General features: G+C 48.6%; 1 long non-coding RNA gene across 1 annotated transcript; it reads left to right on the forward strand.

The window, feature by feature from the left end:
* The first annotated feature begins 1760 nt into the window (after positions 1–1760).
* Positions 1761–4745, forward strand: LOC308188611. Its single transcript, XR_013945642.1, has 2 exons — positions 1761–3181; positions 3910–4745. It is a non-coding gene; the product is annotated as an uncharacterized lncRNA (long non-coding RNA).
* Positions 4746–6444: the final 1699 nt, after the last annotated feature.

Raw genomic sequence — 6444 nt, forward strand, 5'->3', positions numbered from 1 at the left:
GCTATACTAAGCAGGAAGAAATCCATGCTTTTCCCCATATGTTTTTCCCTCCCAAGTAATATAATAATCAAAATGGCTTTTTCACAGCAGCTAAAGCTCCATGGTGGAGTTTGATATAATGTCAGGAGAAGAAGGGTTAGCAATGTTTTGAGAAGGCCCAGCAGTTAATTCTGGCAGAGGAGCCTTTCCTCCACTCTTGGCTTTCCTTTGGTAGTCAGAGTAAGCCATCCTGCTGTGAGAACATGGGGTCAAAACCACCGCTGGTCAAGCTGAATGGGACTGTGAGGTGGAATACTGCTCACGATAACTGGTATTGACTTATGTAGGTAAACTGAAAAAAAAAAGGAAGATGTTATTTAGTGTTAAATGTATTGCTTACTTGTTAATACGTTTGGTGTAAAAAATCATATTTTAGCACAAAGCAATTCCAACTGAAACATGGCATGTGCCATCTGTCCAGAATACAGATTTTGTGGGGAAAAAAAAATAATCCTCCCTATAACTTATAAGGTATCTTCATCGTGGAGTGGGACACTGGCTGTGAGGTGCACTAGCACGAGCCAGTTGCGGCCAGAAAGGGCTTAGAAAAGTCACACGTGTGTTACTGTGCTGAAGAAGCCATTCCCACCCACCTACTGCGTGAGTTCAGTATGTGCTTCTACAATGCCCACCGGTTTTTAATGCATCTAATGCGTGCCCTTTGCTGGTCCTTCTCCTGCTGGTGGCCATAGGGAGAGCTATGCTCCAGAAACAGGTGGGGGAAGGAGCCGTGCAGTTAGCATGTCTTAGGAGGAGACTGGGGGAAATCACCGGCACAAGCAACTCTAAACGCAGCGGGTGTCCCACCTTTCGCAGGCCATACCACTGTGCTTGCCCACAGGGCCTGATCAGAGCATTCTCAAATACTGATGTGTCCAAAAGGCATCGGTCTTGCTACGAATAGGCATATTGCCTTCGCTTCATTTTCCCCATGGATATGAAGTGCCTGTCCCATGTTACACCATGCATGGACTACCGAGACACAGTACGCACACACACAGGGCCATTTGCCCTGTTTGTTTGGGGGTACGGATCCAGCTGGTTGCCACTAAAAGCGGAGGCTGCTTTCCAAAACCTGAGACTTGCCAGGTGTGAAAGAAGAACACGCATCTGTTTGCTGAAAGAAGCCATGAAGTATTGCTAGTTACTGAAAGAGCAGTGCACCCTCCAGCATACACAGCACTTAGCTTTGCTCCTAAATACATGGATTTTTCTTCAGGATAACATGGGTGCACAGGTCACAGCAGGTGAGTCGGCTGCTCTCCTCACGGCCATACCACTGCTCAGGTCCTGCAGACTCCTCTCTCTCACCTCTTACCCTCCCTTACCTCTTCCCCTCCAGCTCCACCACCGAGTGAGTTGAGTACCACGGTGTTAGGCCCTGAGCAGCATGGTGGCCAGCCTTGGCCATGACACGTGGCTCTCCTCCCACATCTCCTCCCGACCCTGCTTTGCAGGAGCCACAGTCTGAGCTGGCCCCGAGCCCGGCAGCCAGCCCACAGGCTCTGGGGAGGTACTCAGGCCTGGCACAAAGACAGCCGAATCCCAGGTTATCCCTGAAATGTGACTCGGCCACCTTGCACCGAGAGCCCTGGCTCTGGAGTCACTTATCCAGGGGCTGTAAAATAAAGGCCTCTGTGAACTTGAATTCTCTGTGTTGTTTTGGATCCTGTTATGAAAACTTGACCAGAGGGTGCTTCAGGCTAAAAGCTGTTCCCAGGTCACGACCGGAGCCTCCTTCGTGCTAACCTTGCTGCTAACACAGCTAGCACAATTTCATGCCTTGAAGCAAGGCCCCTTGCCCTGTGCTGCCCATGCTCCCTGGGGACAGGGCACGGCCTGCATGGCACAGCTGCGGGCGGCACTGGGGACCTGTGCCTCTATGTCCTCTTGCCCTTCCCTTGGAAGCAGATGAAGCAGAGAAAGCCTGCCCACGACCTCCCTGTCAGGAGGAACTGGGCTCTCTGGGCTCTGCATCCAGGCACAGCATCCCCAGGTCACCGGGCCGGGTGGCTGCAAGGCGGCAGCACCCTCCTGCAGGCCAGGCTCCTTGCACACTGGCAGCGGTTTGCTCCTTTGTGCCAAGATCCTCCCCTCCCAAATTTTCTTCATGGCCATCCTGACCCTGTCCTGCTCCTTCTACATGGCCTTGGAACAAGGCCTTGGCACCATCTTCCCTTCACCATCTTCCCTTCCATGTCCTCCATCCCCTCCCTGGCCTCGGAGGGGACAACCTGGGGCAAACAGCTGGGGACAGCAGCACCAGGGGACACTGAGAGCCTGAAGCCTTCTCGCACCTACAGCTTCACCAGCCCTGCAGGATCAGCCGGCTGAGCTAATAACCGACCCCACAGGGCCAGGGCAGCTCCCCGATTCACCCCAGGAGAAGCCCACCTCCTGCTCCCAGCAGAAACGCTGCCCCAGCGCTAACCAGCCTGGCTCCGTTTCGTTATCACTTTGTTTCTCTGGGGAAGGCCAGGAAAAAAAAAGCCTGGAAATCCTCCCACGGCCCTTTTACAGCCACCTCCCTCTCCAACGGCACGCTTCTGGTAAATCATTATAAATACAGAGTGCTCTCAGGAATATTTCATGATCAAAGCTCAGGTGGATCTGGTTTTACCTTGCACTGGCAAAAGGTAGTGGCACCCCCATCAGCAACGCGTATTTTTTTTTTTTCCCAAAGGTAATTTATTGCTTTCATAAGGTAGCTTTCTGGACTGAAGTCCTCTGGTTATCTCCAGAGCCAGAACAGCAGATTGTACCCAGTAATTTTCCCTGCATCTGTAATCCGTGAGGAGGGGCATCTCAGCAGCTGGGGACGGTTCGCTGCTGGCAGTGCCATTCAGCAGCGCCCCAGCCATCAGGAGATGAGTTCAAAACCCGGGTGTGCACAGTTCCCTTTTGCCTAGCCCTGGCTGTTTCTCTCCAAAACCACACTGCCTCAAACACCTGACCACCTCGAATTTTTCACCTGGCTCAGCTCCCTGCTGGGGGCTGTGGCTGGAGCCGCAGCCCGGAGCGGGGCAGGAATGCCTTTAGCCTACTCCCGAGGTGGAACTTGATCCCGCGAGCTGCTGGCTGCTCTCCGTGCCCCGTTAGCCTTTGGCCTTTCTGCTGGAACGGCGCGCCGTGTCTCGCAAAGGTGAGCCTGGGAGCAACGTTGGCCCTGTGCATATCAGACTGCGATATCACAACCCGCTGTGCTCCTCTGTAGACTGCTGAAAGGTGAAGGTAAGGCAACGATCCGCAATCGGTGCGGACAAGGACAGCATTTCGACTAATCATACGAAAGGGATGTGTAAGGAAAGTTTCCTGCATCAGTCACCTGCTGGGTCAGTCACCCCATGCTGCTGGATCAGGAGCAGGAAGATATAGCCAGACATAAAGCACCCTCTGCATGGGAGGAGGCAGATTAACAGTGCCCCCTTAGGAAAACCCATGAGCTAGCGTGGACTTCATCCTGCACTGCCCCAGCACCTGAGGCAGGCCGAGGAGGTCCTCCCTGCCCCTCTCCATCCCTGCCCCTGCAGGTGATGGAATAAGGTGCCAGCAAGACAGGCTGGCTGGGCCCTGAAGCTATTTGTAAGGGACTGAGCAGGGACTGGCCCCACAAAGCAATGGGGACTGCAAACCAAGGCCTAAGAGGTGTACTTGCTTGCCTGACAGCTATAGTGTGCCTTCACCCTGCTTTAACTTGAGCAGTTGCCAAGAGGGAGTGGAGCTGAGCAGCAGCATGCAGACACAGCTCTGAAACAGCCTCGTCAGCCCCACCATTTCCTGTCACAGAGCAACTCCTGCGTGTCACTCGTGTTCATGCACCTATTAACTTTCTAACCTCACTTCAATTCTCTTCATGTTGCCTTCTCACAGATGCAGGCGAGCCCATACCCTTTGTATTCATTCGCAGATATCAGTCCAACTGACCGCACAGGCAGCTGCTCCTGTAGAAACTTCAGCGGTGGCATTTCAGATCTACCTCTTCGTCTTTCTTGTATGATACAGAAAAACCAGGATTGTAATAGAGCCAGCCCTGAGAAGCAGCCCATGGCCTGGCTCACTGAGAGTCCTGCCATACCTGCAGCTCCCTGGGGACAGAAGAAGAGAGCTGCAGTGCTGCAGTCCGTACACGAAGTGGGAGATCATCTGCAGCCGACAGAAACTTCTTCCAGTCTACAGTCTAATATAGCTTCAGCTTGAGCTGCCATTAAAAATAAACTCAGAGTCATTCTGCAATCAGCTTTTATTGGATTCTTTATATTGTATTGTGAACGTTTGTGCAATAAATACAGCACATAGTATTGATTTCTCCCAGCTCCTAAAAGCATAAAAAGACTTCCCTTTGTCACTGTAGCGTGTTGACACTACGCAGTAAGAAAGGCTGCTGTACGATGGCGGCAATGCTTGGCAGCTCCTAACAGTGAGCATGCGGTGTGAAATCCACACCAAAGTTTCCAGAAACCATTTATTGACGAGCTTGGTTGGCAGATGAGACTGGTCTGTCTGCTTAGAGGAACCTCAGCTATACAGTGTTCTGGAGTCAGCCATAGCTTGTGGAAAAAGTGGGAAGTAATATTGGTCATTACAACTTCAAAGTGATCCTTATGTTGTTGCCTGATAACTTCTTGCAAAATATACAGTTTTTACTGGATAATTGACTTCAGGTGAGGAAACAACAGGATTTTCACAGAGCCAACGTTAAAGCAGGAGGACTGATATTCTCTTACAGTGACACACAAACACAGCATAAATTGTTTATATAAATAACCATGTGCAAAATAGTTTTCAGGCTTACGGTCAGCATTTGCTTAACCAGTACAGGTAAACAGAAGATGCAGGCTCCCACTTCAGGAAAAAATAATTAAAAAAAAATGTTCTGTTCAAGCTTTGGACTTGTACTTTGGGTTAAAGACCAAACAAGCAAACACATCTTTCTTGGTCCTCACGGTATTTGACACAGATGAGCCAAGCATTAATACAGCCCTACAACTCCTCGCTAGGATCAATGTGACAGAACACTTCCAAGTATGCAGAAAAGGATTACACTCGTGAACTTTTGCATCACAGCCCCCTTCTCCTTGCTGTCATCATTCCTACTACAGGCAAGAGCTCTGGAAAGTTTTTCAGTCTGCCGGCTCCAACCAACCCTTCTTTCTTAGGCAGCAATACTACCTGTTTTTCATGACATAGCAGAGATCAATTTATGAACAGTAAACTAAAATAGCAAGCTAAAATTGTCACACTTTTCTGTGTCAAAGGTGAAGCTACCCATTAATCTTCTGCTTCCTCAACCCTGACTTAGTAATCTTACTTCTTGAACTGCTCTTCTGAAAAGAATTTTAGGAATCTCCTTCTACCCTTCTCGTATTCCTTGCAATTCAGTTAGGCTGGGACATGGAGTTTTGATAGGGACAAAAAGAAAAGGAAAAAAAAAAAAAGAAGTGTCCCCCTCCCCACAGCCAACATCAGGTGGAAAAATGGGTGGAAAAAATCAGATAAAATGCAAAGCCAACTTTTAAGAGCAACAGTAATGGCAAAATTTAGCAGCAGTGACAGCTAACAACTGTAGCAAACACTTCAGTTAGCAGCATCTAGTGAAGGCAGAATATGTATGAAAATATACCTGACAACAGTATTTGAAATAATTGGGAAAGGAGTTCAGAAGTTTGGCTGAAATAGTAATACCTACAGGGATACAACTGACCATTACACACTGTCTATGCTAAGCAGCAGATGATTCAAGAACTGCTAAAAGCAAGAGCCATGCCCTTAACTGTGCTAAATTATTTATTACCCCTTGGGGAGTAAGCTCAAAAATACAGTTTGAAAGATGACTTCTTACAGCCGTCACTGACAGAGTCTAAGGCAGAGCTGTTCAGCCTGGAAAAGCTAATCCAGATTTGAAAGAAGTATCTTTAACACACACCTAACTGGTACTCACACCAGTTCAGCTTTCCCCAGGCAGAGCACTGAAGCTGGGGTTGCTACTACAGTGAGGAAGAAATTACCACAAAGCATGAGGCTAAAGAAAAAATTCAACCATCCTCTAGAACCAACCATTATTGAGGTGGCACATCTATATATATATTTTAAATGTTACGGCAGTTTATTCCAGAGCCCTAAGAAAAGTTGTCTTAAATCCCAAAGTAGTACATGAATTTAATGGTTAAACCATTGTGTAAGGTAAGTATCTCCTGGTGTAATCCAACCCTTTCCTACAACTGGTGTTCAAGATGAGTCATTTTTGGAAGGTGCCTCCTCTCCCCAGCGAGTCACATTGTTGACTCTTGCTGTATAGCTTCTACAATGAGAATTTGAGAATATTAATCCAGACCCGGACAAAGTCTCAGAAGGTGGAACTAAACCGTTATTTGTTCTTCCTCAGATTCAGCAGCAGCCTGTAGTATT

This window comes from Anser brachyrhynchus, assembly GCF_964034855.1.
Source record: "Anser brachyrhynchus genome assembly, chromosome: 1".
Lineage (NCBI taxonomy): Eukaryota > Metazoa > Chordata > Aves > Anseriformes > Anatidae > Anser > Anser brachyrhynchus.